The following is a 17,128-nucleotide window of genomic DNA, read 5'->3' as shown; positions in this document are numbered from 1 at the left end:
GAACCAAATGTACTCCAGTATACGTGCACTCAAGGCAGCTCAATTTCAGCTGAAGTGATTTCCAACACTGTTAATTATAGTACCAATAAGTAAAACAAAAAAATTAAAGTACTCTCAGCAAACCTAAATTTTCATTAATAAACGTTTAGCAAATCACACATTCTTGAAATAATACAAATTCTCACATTAGTTATTTTTCATCCTCCCATAACCAAACACAGAGAAATTTGAAAAGGCTGCAAATGCAAAATTTTCTGCAGTTCCTGTTTCAGACATGAAAACATATTTCAATCCTGGCGAGCAATACTGACTGACAGTGGACAGGCAGTCTTTCTAGCAGGGGTGTAGCAAGCAAATTCTATTTTCTACTCACAAGCTCTTAGTGGTATCCCCCTTGGACACCTATCAAGTAAAAATGGACACATCTCACAATGTTACCCCCAAGCATTTAATAAATGTAGGTAATACTTTCAGATGTTCTCATAAAACTATTAAAAATATTGATTTTAGATTAGCAACATTGGACTTATTGCTAAAGGCATTCACTTAGACAGCTGTAGGCATAATACGACCTGAAAAGAAAGCCTGTTGATGTGATGCTAAAAAAAAAAAAAAAAAAAAAAATGTAGTCAGAGTACAAATATGCCTGGCTACACCCTTGCTTTCAAGGCAAGTTCAGTAATTACAACTTACACAAGCTTTTTATTCTTGTGACAGTCCTTCTTATTGACAGTCTTTTTTTTTTCTTTTTTTGCAAATTTTAATTTATTTTTCCAGTTATCTTACATGTAATTAAGTACAAAATGTCACAGTGAAGAGAGACTGGTGTTTAATTATAGAATGGTCAGTGTTAAATGCCAGAACTTTATTTTAAGATTAAAGAAAAAAAAGTTAACAATACTGATGAGGATGATCGCAATTAAGTTTTAACAAGATGTCGCCAGCAGTTTGTCAAGAAAGAGCATGTATGTTCACCTATCAAGGGGTGTGTAAAATGTTTAAGTATTATATGAGAAAAAAAATTTTCCACACACAAAAGAAGAAAAGCAGAATTCCTTCTCTTTGCCTGTATGTCCCCGACCCACACACCTGACTGCTGCTTGTCTGTCACCACATTTCCATCCACACAAGTTGTCAGGACCATGGCTATCTGATTTGTTACATACCCTGTTTACAGTTCAGACTCTCAGAAGGCACATTAATGCAGTTGTGACTCGGAAGTACTGATTTAAAAGTGTGTTCTGTTGGTGGAGTTTTTACTGACACAGTCCCTGCCTCTCTTCTCTAACTGTGTATTTTTACTACTGTGTATGACAAAGGACTTGAAAACAGCTAAGCAACCAAACCCATTTATTTCAAAGTGTTAGTACACATACAATCCTGTGAATTGAAATGGTCACGATCCATAAGCAAGAATGCAACCTTTTAAAACAGTCTGCCAATGAGCTGTTATTCACTGCTCCTTACAGGCACCTTCACTTTTGCTGATTATGTGCATTTCCTGAGTCAATTTCCTGTAGCTAACAGGGTAATGAAGAATGCAGGAATTGCGGATGTGTGACCCACCACGGAGTCTTGGGAAGAAATGAGCATCAACCAGAAGTACAAACTTACAGCATTTCTGCTCTGCCTGCCTCATTCCCACTGTGACAAACGAAATAGATAAATTATCGCACTTTATAAATCTGGTTTTAACTCCTGTGTTTCCTTTTTTACATGCATTTTATACATTTTTTTTCTTTAGACAATTTCAGGCAATAGGGAAGTTACCTTTCCAAGAAGTTACAGAATAACCCACAGTCTTTAAAAATCACACAAAAGGTCATGCAAAGAAGCAGTAGGCTAAGCCTGGATAGCATGCAAATTAACCAAGCAGTGCAGATAGCTAAAATCTCTTGTACCATACTATGTGCTGAATACCGTGGTGACAAACAAGAGCTAATTTATTAAAGAAATACAAAACAAACAACTTTTCTCATAAAGTACAATTAGAAGAAGATCAGACCATGACAAAAAACACTGAAACTAAAAGAATGTAGTGATACAAGTGGAAAATCATTTACTGACCATGCACACCTTGCCAAAGATTTTGTATCACACTATTATCTCAGGTGACATCCATAAAGAATATCACGGCAACCACCTTCGGAATAGCTCAGAAATGCAATTGCTGGAATTCCCACTTACTTTCACAATTTAGCCTCCCAGGAAGAAATATGTAAATGGGTTACTCAGTCCTCTTATTAACCATGGATTCATCCATACTTAAGAGAAAAGCATTTAATTTACTTATATTTGTGTTGCAAGTTGCCCTCACCTGTATGTTCTGCTATACAGTATTACTAACCTTTAATAAAATTATCCAAGCTACACAGTATTACTATCCTTTAATAAATCCAAGCTATACAGTATTACTATCTTTTAATAAATTATCCAAGCTAGTCTAAAGGTGATCATCATGGCATTCTTTATGCATGGCCAACAGAGAAAAAAAGAATGTCATACAAAAGTTTTGGCAATGGGTGCATGGTCAGACCCAGATTCAAACTGGCAATTGAAGAAAAAGCCCTTTCAAGCATGGGGTCAACTATATGGAATCAGCTACCAACAGAAATAAAAACTGAAATATTTCCAACCTTCAAAAGGAATCTTAGCCTTGCTTCGATTACAAAATGAATCAAAGTGCAACTACTTTCATAACACAATGACTAATTGTGCAGCACATAACAGCGGATACTCTTATTTTGGAATATTACATCTCCAGGTAAGTAAACCTCTCCGGTTTAAAATCCTATATAGGAAACACTCTCCATAGTCTCCCACTGTACACAGCTGCTCGAAGAGCTGCCTGCTTGTGCAGAGGGTGGTACTACTCCAAGTCATCTAACAATATACTACTAAACACACTCACTTTGACCCTTAAGTGACTCTCCCTTATTCCTTCTCATCTAGAAATTGTTTCCTTGCATTACATAGCATAGGCTAGACTCATATCTGCTGAATCCAGAAAGTTTGGTATTACTTTGCTCTTAGACCAGCCGTTTTACATTAAGAGGACTTCCCTGCACCCTGGTGGCAGAAGTGTGTATCTCAGGTCCCATCCAAATTGAAGATTGCTGGTGAAAGGCTTAGTTTGGAGCTTTCCCATTGGCAGTTGTGTTAAAACTGTTAAAATTTGCCTGTATATAAGCATTTGTGCTGGTTCGCGCTCAGTTTACTGGAGCTGCTCAACATTTGGCAACTTTAGCCAGAGGTCTGGCGTGCATCTGCACTGAAATCCAAGGCATCTGCTGAAAAAATAAATAAGTATATTTTAAGCCAGCACTGCACTTTGATAACTGCATTTAATTGAATTACTGCTTCATTTTTTTGCTGTGTGTGTCCAAGTCCAGGTAGCCCAATTCCTTTCCAAATACCACCTTCAGAAAAATCCTGTCACAATAGATGGGCAGTTTTCCAATCATTGCTCCTGCCAGCTTGATTAACATGGCACATTGAGGCAATGTAGCAATTGCTTCATGTATACCAACAACCATTTACTTCTAAAGCAAACTAACCCTATGGTGAGAGATACAAATACACTGTGGAATTGAAGTCAATTCTGGCACGTAAAAACAAACTAGACATCAAGCAGGTTGTCATCATACACCCTTCACTTGTCACACAAAATAAAATGCCAGCACAAACACCACACCACTCACATCATATAGCTAAGCACAACACACATCTACCTATGTAGAGGTCCTCAATAAAAAAAAGCAAAAAAATAAATAAATAAATAAATAACCTAAACAGCAGAGAGCTCCAAAACACACTCACAAACAATCCACACACAATATCAAACATCATACAGAGCAGACAACACACCAGGGTCTCACAAACACTGCCCATAAGGCAAAACAATAAACCATCACAGCCCACAAGGCTTAAAAATAAACCGAATATACTAGTCATTATCAACTCAGTTGTGAGACACACTGATGCCCCCCTCACCAAACTCGACAAGAAGGTCACAGTCAGTCTGCTGCCAGAATCCGCCACATCACACATGCACTTAAGTCTCAACACAACAAGGACAAGTATGACTCTGTCAACATACACATTGGTGTGAATGACTTAAAAACATACCTCTGTGGACCATATGAAAAGAGACATGACTAAGCTCTCAGAGTATGTGTCCCAGGCAGGTATGACCCTAGCCCTAAGCAGCATCCTATCGTCATCATGAATGATACCACAATATCAACAAAAAATAATTGACTTCAACATTTGACTTAGTTTCTGATGTCATTCCAAGGGGATCCAGTATCTGTCTGTCTGGGATTACATGGTTGACAGGTCTCGATGCTTTGCAGGAGATGGCCTCCACCTGTCACCACTGGATTCCAGATACTGGCCAAGAGCTTTGTCTCCCCCATTGTGCCTTTTTTTTTGGCAATGTCCCAAAGACAAATCTTCCTACATAACAGATCTGTCAAAAAACAAATTGAAGGTCATGCTACTTAATGCTAGGAACCTTAACCTGAAAATGCACTCAGTGGAGGCTCTCCTTGCACTGGAAGATGCTAACGTCTGTGCGGTCAAGGAAACTTGGTTCAGGGCTGTGGAGAGCACCCTTGCCTTACCAGGCTATACCGCTTTCCACACATTCTGACCTCAAATGAGATCAGAAAGACTAAGGGTGGTGGAGTCTCTGTCTTCATTAAGGACAGGCACAACCCCAGACTGGTTTGTCAGCATGACACACTGGAACTACTCCAGGTAAAACTGATGATTGGCAAGACACCCACCTATGGTATAACCAGCTATAGACCCCCCCCCCTCCCTGACACAGGACAACCAATCTACTTGACTCCCATCAAGGTACCTCCTAAACACACTGATCCTTGGTGACTTCAAACTACCCCACCAGAGACTGGGTGAACTAATGCACTAGCTCAGTCCTTGACTTCATCAGTTCTAATGCACTGGACCAGCTCATTTCATCCACCACAAGGGGAGATAACATTCTGGACATGGTTTTCACCAACATGGGCAACCTCTGCACCACTTCCATAGTATGTTCTTCCCTGCTAGGATCAGATCATCGGACTGTCTCATTCAAAGTTTCTATCCCACTCAAACCCCCCCAGCTGTAATCAAGCTAAAATACTTCTCAAAAATCGGACTACAACCTCCTAAGGGTGGGTATCAGCAGATTCACACCACTGCCCCCTTCAGAGGATGCAGACAACCATGCTGAACAGTACACCAATGCGGTATACAAGCACCTGTACAACTGCATGGACTCGGTCATACCCAACAGAACTAAAACCTGCTCCTCAAGGAAAAACAATCCTGTTTGGCGGACATCCTTTATCAACAGGCTTTACAACAAAAGGAAGAAACTGCTGTCCAAGGGTAAAAAGGAACAAATTCCAAATTGGAAAAACTGCTTTATTAGCCTCAACAAGCAAATTAGATCACTAGTGAAAACCTCCAAAGCCAATTATGAATTGAAACTAGCCTCCAAAACAAAGGGAAACCACAAAGCCTTCTTCAGTTACATCCAAAACTTCCATGGCAAGGCCCAGGTTTGTTCCGAATTAGTACTTAACAGCAACACTTACACTGATCCTGTTGAATTAGCCAACCTGCTAGCAGATACTGTAGGTTCAGTGCAAATGTCACACCTCTGTCCCCTCAAAGGCCCTTTTGACATCCCTGATACTTTTCCTACACCTCATATCTCCGTACAGAAAGTGTTAAAGGCCCTATCTGAAGCAAAGAACACAGCTTCCATGGGATCTGATAGTATCCCAGGCTGTATTCTGCACCATCTCCAGCAAGAACTGGTTTCGCCATTGAGCACCCTATTCAACCACAGCCTAAGTACAGGCTTCATTCCAGCAGAGTGAGAACTGCCATTGTCATCCCTTTGCACAAAGGTGGTGCCACTACTGACCCTGGAAACTATCGCCCCATTACCTGGACAAGTCTGATCTGTAAAGCCAAGGAGTGTATTATGGATCTCATAAACAAGGACAAAGGCAATCTCCAAGCACTTGATCCCACCTAGTTTAGATTCGTCAAGGGCAGATCTTGCCTGTTGAACCTGGTTGACTTTTTTGAGACTGTCACCAAGGCCTTGGATGAGGGAAAGTCAGTACATACAGCTTACCCTGACTTGGTCAAGGCCTTTGCCACAATCCCCCACTCGGGCATCATTGAAAAGCTAACACAACTTGGTGTAAATCCCTATCTCATCAAGTGAATGACCAACTGGTTCACTGACAGGACCCTCAAAGTCAAAATAGGTGGCACCACCTCAGATAACAGACCTGTCACTAGTGGAGTTCCCCAGGGTTCTGTCCTAGGACCCCCTACTGCTTGGCATCTACTTCTCAGAAATACAGGCAAAGACAAAAGGCCTGTGGCTGACCTAGTTTGTGGACAAATGCAAGTTGGATGCTGTCACTGACTCCCCAAATGATGTTCACATACTGCAAGAGGGTGTCACAGCAACTAATGCCTGGTGCCAAGTCATGGCCTCAAGCTAAATGCAAAAAAATAAATGTATCATCATACCATTAGTTAAAAAAACACGGCCCCTACTGATTACCACACCAACCCACTAAGCACACAACCTGTGGTGAGAAACCTGGGTGCTCAGGTTGATAATCTCACATTCGACCATCATATAGGGGTAGGTCAGAAAAACCTTTTACTTGGTTCATCTCATAAGTAAAGGGATTGCATCAAGAAAAAAAGGAGGTTATTACCTCTCTATACTCCTCCCTCATTAGACCAACAACTGGGTACAAAGCCCCATTTGGTATGTACCTTTCCATATATCTACACTAACTGGAAAGGCAACAAAAATACCTCACAAAGATAATCCATGGCCTCCAACATCTGTCCTATATGGACAGGCTCAAATCACTACCACTCTACTCAGTATCGTACACATTGCTCAGAGGTGATTTGTCTCACCTGCAAGGCAATCTCGGACTCTGCCCTACTAGAGATGCTCCATATCCGTAAGTCTAATTCCTCACACATTACCCACTCAAAAGGCTTGAATCTAATATGCAACATCTACAAAACGTGCTGGAGAGACAGGTTAGTCTCCCAGAGGCTGCCCCTTCTCTGGAATTGACTTCCTATACATGTCAAACACAGATCCTTGCTGACCCTCTTCAAGCGCAGCCTTGATGAGTGGATGGGAAAAACACATTTGTCCCAGGGGGTTCCACCTGTGTCCCTCATTGACAGGGGTGACAGGTGCTGACTGAGGTTTCTTTTTGGGGACAAACTCTTGGCTAGGCTTGTAAGGGCCCCAAAGCCATTAGCCTAGTAACCTCCTATGATCCTATAAAGGTCACAGCAGATTACACCACATAAGTGTAGGGACTCACTAAAAGCCTACCAAAAGAATAGAGACCTCCCAAATGCAGACCACCCACACTCACCATTTAGCATAAAGAAACCACTACACACATCAACACACTCCTATGTCTCAACAAATAAGCCCACAAGGAGGCAAAAAAAAAAAAAAAAATCAAGTGTCTTGGCCATAGGCGACTCCATAGTGAGAAACACAGCTGTCCCCTCACCAGACTGGACAAGCAGAAGGTCATGGTCAGCTGCCTATCAGGTGCCAGGATCCAACAAATAACACATGCACTCAAGTCACGCAACAAGCACTGTTAGGACTCTGTCACAGCCTCTGTTGGGAGTGAATGACTTCAGAAATACCTCTTTGGACTATATGGAAGAGACATATGCTGGAACTCTCTGATTATGTGTCCCAGACAGGTATGCCCCTAGCCCTAAGCAGTATACTACCCTCATCCGGGATGGTGCCACAATATAAACAAAAAACAAATCGACTTCAACACTTGTCTCAGGTTCTGGTGTCAGTCCAGGGGGGATCCAGTATCTGTCAGCCTGGGAGGATATGGTACACAGACCTCACTGCTTCACTAGAGATGGTCTGCACCTGTCGCCCCTAGGCTTTTGGATACTGGCAAAGGCCCTTGCCTCCCCCATAGTGCCTTTTTTAGGCAATGTCAAAATAACAAATTTACTAATGTAACAAAATGTAATTGAGACAAACTCAAGGTCGTGCTGCTTAATGCTAGGAGTTTAAACATGAAACTGCACTCCCTGGAAGCATTCCTCACCTTGGAGGATGCTAACATCTGTGCAGTTACCAAGACGTGGTTCAAGGCCACTGACAGCACTGCAGATGTGCATGGCTACAATGCCTTCCACATGTTCAGACCTCAAAAATCAGCATGAAAGAACCAAAGGTGGACGTGCATCCATCTTCATTAAAACCAAATACACTTGAAGACTGGTCAAACAGCATGACAAACTACTCCATGTCTAATTAACTACTGCGAAAGTACAATACCACATCATTGCTAACCACAGATCCCCCACCATGAGCCAGTATAAACAAACAAACACACACTTCTATTTACTGGAATGCCTCACCATACAGCCCAACACCTTAGTCATGGGAGATTTTAACGATCCTCCCACAGACTGGGGGACACATGCTAGCAAAATCACACTTGCCCAGAGGTTCCTGAACTTTGTTAACACAAATGCTCTGGAACAGGTTCTAAACATAGTACTCTCCAACATGGGGGTAAATGTACTTCTCCATGCATGATGCCCTCTCTGGTTAGGTCAGACCACAAATCAGTCTCGTTTGAAGTAACTACTGGAACGGACACCCTCAAAGGAAAAAAAAATTATACAAAATATCAACAAATCTGACTACAGCCTACTAAGCAATGGTATAAAAAGCTTCATATCACCCGCAACGGCAGACATCAAGGCTCACTATGCCAAAGTGTACACAAATGCCCTGTACAAAACACTTGCAGTGGATATAAAAAGTTTACACACTCCTGTTAAAATGTCAGGTTTTTGTTATAAAAAATGAGACCACAATAAATCATTTCAAAACTTTTCCCACCTTTAATGTGACCTACAACCTGTACAATTCAATTGAAAAACAAAAAAAATCTGTTAGGGGAAAAAATATAAAAAATAAAAAAACCTACGCTGGTTGCGTAAGTGTGCACACCCTTAAACTAATACTTTGTTGGAGCACCTTTTGATTTAATTACAGCATTCAGTCTTCTTGGATACACACCTGCCATCAATTGAAGAGACTCTGATTAACCCCAAATAAAGTTCAGCTGTCCTAGTAAGATTTTCCTGACATTAACTCAGTTGCCTGCTATAGCAAAAGTCATGGTTTGCAGAGAGCTTACAAAGCATTAAAGGGATCTCACTGTTGAAAGGTATCAGTCAGGAGAAGGTTACAAAATAATTTCCACAGCATTGGATATACCATGGAACACAGTGAAGACAGTCATCAAAAAGTGGGGAAAATATGGTACAACAGTGACATTGCAAAGAACCTGACGTCCCTCCAAAATTGATGAAAAGACAAGACAAAAACTGGTCATGGAGACTGCCAAGAAACCTACAGCAACATACTGGTTGTGTACTACATAACATACTGGTTGTGTACTACATGTGACAACAATCTCCCGTATTCTCCGTATGTCTGGACTATGGGGTAGGGTTGCAAGACAGAAGCCTTTTCTTACACAGAAAAACATCCAGGCCTGGCTAAAACTTGCAAAACAATACATCAAGTCTTCCCACATGCTTTTGGGAAATGTGTTATGGTCTGATGAGATCAAGTTTGAACTTTTTGGCCACAATTCCAAAAGGTACATTTGGCGCAAAAACAATTGCTGAAAGAACACCATCTCCACTGTGAAGCATGGTGGTGGCAGTATCATGCTTTGGGGTTGCTTTTCTCCAGCTGGAACTGGGGCTTTAGTCAAGGTGGAGAGAATTATAAACAGTTCCAAATACCAGTTACTTTAAGCCCAAAACCTTCAGGTGTCTGCTAGAAAGCTGAAGAGGAAGAGGAATTTCACCTTTCAACACGATAATGACCCCAAGCATATATTCAAATCAACAAAAGAATGGCTTCACCAGAAGAAAATTAAAGTTTTAGAATGGCCCAGCCACAGCCCAGACCCAAATCCAATAGAAAATCTGTGGAGTGACCTGAAGAGGGCTGTGCACAAGAGATGCCCTCACAATCTGACAGATTTGGAGCGCTTTTGCAAGGAAGAGTCGTTAAATATTGACAAGTCAAGATGTGCCATGCTGACAAGACTCCTACTCAGGAAGACTGAATGTTGTAATTAAATCAAAAGGTGCTTCAACAAAGTATTAGTTTAAGGGTGTGCACACTTGCAACCAGCGTATTGTACGTTTTTTTATTTTTTATATCCCCCCCCCCAACAGATTTGTTTTTCAATTGAATTGTACAGGATATAGGTCACATTAAAGGTGGGAAAAGTTATAAAATGATTTATTGGGATCTCATTTTTTATATCATAAAACCTGGAATTTTAACAGGGGTGTGTAAACTTTTTATATCCACTGTAAGCAACTGCATAAACCCTGCTGTACCTGACTGGATCAAAACCAGGTCTTCCTGTAAAAAAAAAAAAAAAAGCCACCATGAGGGACTTCAAGTATAAACAGATTATAAAGCAAGAGGAAGAAATGTTGTCCAAAAGCAAGAGGGATATCACTCTGCAGAGAAACATTTCCCTCCTAAGTGTAAGCAAGGAAAATCAGAAGTCTTGTAAAGTCTTCTAAAGCAAATTACAAAACTAAAAATCACATCCCTAGCCAAGGATAATCATAAGGCATTCTTTAACTATATCTGAAGTCTGAAAGGGAATGCCCAGCTATTTGCCAAACTGGTTGTAGATGGGATCACTCATACTACACCAGAAGGTATTGCCAACCTGCTAGCTGACAGATTCAGAGCAAACTCCCCCCCCCATCCCCACCCACTATATCCCAAAGCATACCTGACACCAGCCCCTCTGCCTAGTATCTCTACAGAACAGGTCATCTCTGTGCTCACCAAGGCCAAAAACATGGCCTCAATGAGACCAGATAATATCCCACGTTGTTTACTAAACAATCAAAACAAAGACCTAGCAGACCCACTTGGTGTTCTCTTTAATCATAGCTTCAGAACTGCCTATGCTCCTGCAGAATGGAGAACAGCAACAGTAATCCCCCTGCACAAAGGGGAGCCATCAACTGACCCTGGGAACTATAGACCCATAAGTCTAACCAGCCTCATTTGTAAGGTCATGGAAACAGTTTTCATGGATCTTTTCAACAAGGACATAAGCAACCTACAAACGCTGGACCAAAACCAGTTTGGCTTCATTAAGGGTAGAGCAGGTTTACTAAACTTGGTAAACTTCTTTGAGAATGTCGCCAAAGCCATAGATGAAGGTAAGACAATGCACAAAGCCTATCTTGACATTGCCAAGGCTTTCAACAGAATTCCCCATTCTGACATAGTTGAAAAACTCTCCCAGATAGGGATTAACCCTTATGTTAATAGATGGGTAGCCAATTGGCTCCCTGACAGAACACACGCTGTTAAAATTGGCAACTCCACCTCCACCAGTAGACCCAGCACCACGGGAGTACCACAGGGGTTTGTGTTGGATCCCTTACTGTTTGGCATCTATTTCTCAGAAGTCCAGGCCAAAGTAGATGGCCTTTGGCTCACCAAGTTCGCTGATGATTGCAAATTGGGAACAATCATTGAGCCAACGATGTCAACATATTACAAGAAGGACTGACACAAACAAATGATTGGTGGCAAAGTCATGTTCTAAAACTAAATGCAAAAAATGCATTACTATTCTCTTTGGCAAAACAGAATTCCCTGCAAATTACGATAATGATAGCACCCCCATGAGCTCCAATCCAGTGGTGCAAGACTTGGGAACACAGGTTGACAGCAATCTGAACTTTGACTACCAAGTTTCCACAGTGGTAAGGAAAGCCTTTTACACAGCACCTCATAAGCAAGAGCATAGCATCCAGGTCACGGGATGTTATAACTCCACTGTACTAGACCCTCATCAGACCACTAACGAGTGTATAATGTACCCTTTTGCATGTACCTCACCAGACACCTGCAACAGATGAAGAGACCTCAGAGGTTTCTCACTAAGAAAATACAGGGACTTCAAACCTTGACCTATGTGGACAGGCTGAAAGCCCCATCACTTTACTCTGCATCTTACAGGCTGCTGAGTGGCGATTTGTGCCTGGCCTATAGGGCAATCTCCAACCCTGCCTTAATGGAAATGCCATACATCTGCAATTCAAACAGCTCAAGAGTTACTTGCTGTAGGGATCTCAACCTAGCTTGTTACATTAACAGATCATGCTGGCGAGACAGATATGTCTCGCAGAGACTGTCACTTCTCTGGAACAGACTCCCTATTCATGTAAAACAGAGCTCCTCATTGACCCTATTCAAATGCAATGTAGATAACTGGATAGGAGACTGCAAATTCATCCCTGGGGTGGCACCCGTGTCCCTCATGGATGGAGGGGTAGCCGATGTTTATCACAGACCTGCTCCATTCATAAATTCATTCTGCGAACTACTCAAAAAAGAACAAATGGGGATACTTGGGATTAACATGGCTAGGCTTGTAAAGGCTCTAGGGCCACTAGCCTAGTAACCTCCTATGAACCTATTTACATAATGTTTTTACTCTACATATTTTGGACGGTATAGTGGTAGCATTGTCACCTCACAGCAAAAGGTTCTCCGGTTCGATTCTCGGCTGGAGTGCCTTCTGTGCGGAGTCTGCATGTGCTCCCTGCGTTCGTAAATTTTCATCCAGGTGCTCCGGTTTCCTCCCACGTTACAAAGGCATGCATCTGGAGGGTTTCTCCCTGAGCTTCCGCTGAAAATTGGCTTTGTTCCAAGTCAGACTTTTCCAGTTAGCAAATGTTAAATAAATATTAAATTAATAACTTGCGCTATCTTCACTGTACTATTTATGTAGCATCTGGCAGCTAGTGCAGAGGGTTAAGGTTGTAATTCCTTTGGTGCAGGCATTCCCAGGATGCCTCTGAAAAGGGACAGTGGGTACAGAGGGCCTACCTGGTTAACAGATGAGTATCATCATCATCTCCTACACTTGGCACACCAAACTGCATTACTGTAAACTTTTTTTTTTTTTTTTTTTTTTTTTTTTATACTGTGCAGTTGCACCCAGGTCATAGCTGCAAAAGGTCAACAGTGCTGCTCAATTACCCAGTTAAACTATAAAATAAAAAAAAAAACTGGTGTAGAACACTGAACACAATAATCCTTTTACAAGTTCAGCCTGGAAAAATCAGCAATACATCAACAAACCATACATAATGAGAAAAATATTATAACACAAAGGTAGAGATGTTATACTAATTTGTCAGGGAAATCAAAAATATCGTTAATATATATACACACAATACACAGTGTAACAATGGCAATAAAAATAGACAGAGAACCAAGGAATATATGTACAACTCTAAAAAGCTTTCGGACATAATTTCTTTGAAGAGATGAAGCAGGAGAATTCAAAATACCAGTTGGGCACTTGTCATAGTAGTACAGTTGTCTTTCTTAATGACAGGTCTGCTTTACTTGTAGGACGAGAACATGTATTTTTGCATCAAGCGTACATTTCTGGTTCAACACAGTAGTTGATTTTTTGCAGGTGTTTACTTAAAAGTGATAGCTGCTTTACTGCATTTCACTTATGCAAAACCACGAATACAGCAAAGACTTGCTTACATTGGGTAGCCATAACAGCACTGGTCACATTCTCACAGACAATTTTCTCCACCTTGTTATGTCTGCTCGTTGTAAGTCAGTAATGTGCTGATCTATACAGATTTTGTTTCCGGTACCTTCAGCATATAACATTTTTTTTTTATTTGTAACAGCCACTTAACATCCACTCCTGTGCCTGTTGGCTACCAAACCACTGTTACTGCTGACCACACCATTTGGGGCAAGAGCCACTGGAGCCCATTTATTCACCAATCAGGTGAGAGTAGCCTGTGACAGAGCTGCCAAAAAGGCAGTTGAGGCAATTTTTCTTTATGTAACATGAGCCCTTGCATCACTTTAGCTAACATCCGCATCAATAAAGTGACATTTTTTTGTCTATGATTAAAGTTTAGGTGGTTTGATTTCTAAAGTGACAGCGTTTTTTTTGTCCGTGATTAAAGTTTAGGTGGTTTGATTTCATCAGGGCTATATTTTTTTAACAAGTCATCTTCTGCAAAAAGAACACAACTACAAATCAAAAATGTTTAAAAAAGTGCTTGGTCAAGGTATAACAGCAATAATCAATACTTCACCTTTCTGATTGAACAAAAGCACATCTGGGTACACATTATACAGCCTTCACATCCAAGCTGATTCTTAATTAAAAAAATAAGCAATAGACACCCAACAATCCTCCCAATCAACTGGAATCACATATTGGTGCTCCTAGGTAAAGTAATATTAATGAACTGTAAGCACTAGATACACACTGCACACACAAAGTTTGACAGAAAACTACAGATACTGATTACATAACAATTTTATAAAGCGATATCAAATTCCAAAACGTACACTAAAACAAAAATACCAATACAAAGCTTCGAAAATTTTCTGGACATTCAGTCACACTGTTGCTGCAAAATGAATTTCAGTTCACAAACTTTCAAAAACTTACATTTTTTTAAGTTTATTTCTAAAGCAGATACCATAGAAGGACTCAATTAATTAAAACCATTAAGTTAACTTAACAACTTCATCCCATTATGGCTTTGTGAAGCACATGTAATATGTATGCTAAGCGATCACATGCCTTGTTAGAAATAAGCTGTCAACAAACATTAATTGTAAATGAGTAATGGAATAAAAAAATGAATGGTATGAGCATTTTATCAAACCTGTGCAGTCAGAAGTAAATATCATCATAGCTCCCACTTTTTGTGGGCTTTATTCAGATAGGTTGACATTAAGCAAGCCGTCACTAAGGCCTTTAGGATCCCAGCTAAACAAGCTCCTTAAATTAAACAGTAATTCAATAGCATTCCCCTCCCCACCTTGCCTAGAAAAGTCACGCAGGATAACCTAGGGGAGAATTTCTGACTGTCAATTCAATTATTTACTTTACTCAAAGCAGTATCAGAAAAAAAATTAAACTTTTTTACTAGAAATGCACACAAAAACTGTGGGGTAACCACTCAATGTTATCTATTTTGTCAGCATGCAACACAATATGAGGCAGTGTCAGAATAATCAGCTTTATATTCAAGAAATCACAATAATACCCCATTCTTTCCAGATATCTCATCAAGTAAATCTTTCTAAATGTTGCACACTGCACAGACAATAAATATACACACATTTTCTCCATTACCTGCTACAACTACAAAAATTGCTTTTAAACTTGAAAAGTAATGTGCAGACCAACACTGAAGTCATTAGCCCAGGCACCTACATACAATTTCTGAGATTGACAGAACCTCAGGAACAAAATGCACATCCAATGGACCATATTTAGTGCTTTTGGCTACCTAGACAAAACCTGAACTCCATCATAAACCCTTCCAACAAAGCTAGCAAATGCAACTACCATTTTACATGCATTATATTAAATTTAGTTAACATTTGTTAACACTGGTGCAGCAGGACCCATTTCATACACAGCTCAAGAATAAATGCACAGAGAAGCATAAGACAAAATCTGCAGTGCATATTTGAAATAAAAGTAGATAAAGACTAAGCACACAAATGCAAAGTACTAGCATGAATAATATATACAATTCAAGTGCACTAAATTAGTTAACATTTTTTAGCAAGAGGAATGGCTTGGAGTGCCTGATTATAGCGCAAGAGCGATATTACAGGAGTTACGGAGAATACAAATATAAACAACACATTTAAAGAAAAAGAAGCAACTACTTTACAATACAAGATGGATAGTAACAGGAATAAAAGTAGAGAGTGGTTATGAGTGGTCAAAGTATGCAAAGGATGTCAGAGACAGAATGGAATGAGTATTGTATAATTAAAGGAAGCTGGTGAAGCCCTGAGTTACTGGTGGGTGTTGTTTTACTGGAATTTACTTATAAAGGAATCAGAATGTCATTTATTTAAAACATGAAGTTTGAATTTGTTTCTTGAAGTATTGGAGATTAGGAGAGTCTCTTACAGATGTCACTATGCCTCCCAAAGTTTGAAGACTAGCGTGCAGCATCTGCATTTACTGGCTTAGAATGTGAGTTGACAAGAAGCGAAGCTTGAATAAGAACTGAGGTTGTATGTTTTTTCCCCGACTGTGAATTTGTCTGACAGGTATGACAAGCTGTTTTGGTTTAGCAACTTGAATAGGGGGGCACCAAAAAGTAGATAAATCCTTAGATGGTAGCCAGTTTGCTTTTTTGAGAACTGAACATTGCCTCTTCCAGCTACAGAAATGAAACAACATATTTTGTTAATGTGTTGTTTATCTGGAATGCAAGATTTTTAAGCAGAGACAATCGTAGAAAGAACATATACAAGTTGTGACGGGAGTCTGCCTTTCACTCAGCAAATGTCTCAAATTAGCATTATTAAAACATCATTTACGTACCTTGACTACTCAGATCTATTCTACATTTAGTGAAAAACGTTAGCAATTACAAATACAGCTAACATTTATCAGTCATACCTATAAAATCAAATAACGTAAGATCTCGAAAAAAGAAATATATTGTCTCATACATACAGTCATATTCTGCAATGCCACTGAAGTCCAACTTTACCTGGTTCAGGAAACAGGCAAATTGCTATTACATCCGCATCAGATACAGTTCATCCTTGATAACTGGAAGGACCGCCTTCAGCAAACACGTTATTACCAGTAGGCAACACGTAGTTCCAACTTCAAGTAATGCAAACTACAACGTAGTCCTATCTTGATCTCTGTGTATTACCTTCATTCGTAGGGTTGTAACTATATTGCCAACTTCTGACAGGTTGTTTACAAGCCACTTCTAGCGTACTACCGCTTACACGTCTCCATATTTCCACGTCGCACGGCTCTAAACAGTCGCAGATTCAGGCAGTGAACAGAGTAGTGCTTATTTTAGCACATGCGTATGGGCATGTGCATCACCTGCGCATGCGGTAATTATTCACTATCGTTTTACTCGGGAGCAGTTCGCGGATGTAGTG

The 17,128-nt window shown here is 40.3% G+C and overlaps 1 protein-coding gene across 1 annotated transcript in view; it reads right to left on the bottom strand.

Moving 5' to 3' along the window:
• The window catches only part of DYM (dymeclin), a gene marked incomplete in the record, with an annotated part of 2,754,049 nt that extends 2,736,995 nt beyond the window's left edge, over nt 1-17,054 (bottom strand). Inside the window, 1 exon segment of the mRNA XM_044081708.1 lies at nt 16,717-17,054.
• Nucleotides 17,055-17,128: the final 74 nt, after the last annotated feature.

Source organism: Protopterus annectens, chromosome 1.part1 (assembly GCF_019279795.1).
Source record: "Protopterus annectens isolate FY-2018-M chromosome 1.part1, PAN1.0, whole genome shotgun sequence".
Taxonomy (NCBI): Eukaryota; Metazoa; Chordata; order Ceratodontiformes; family Protopteridae; genus Protopterus; species Protopterus annectens.
The sequence above is the reverse complement of the archived record's forward strand: the minus strand, read 5'-3'. Positions and strand labels throughout refer to the sequence as shown.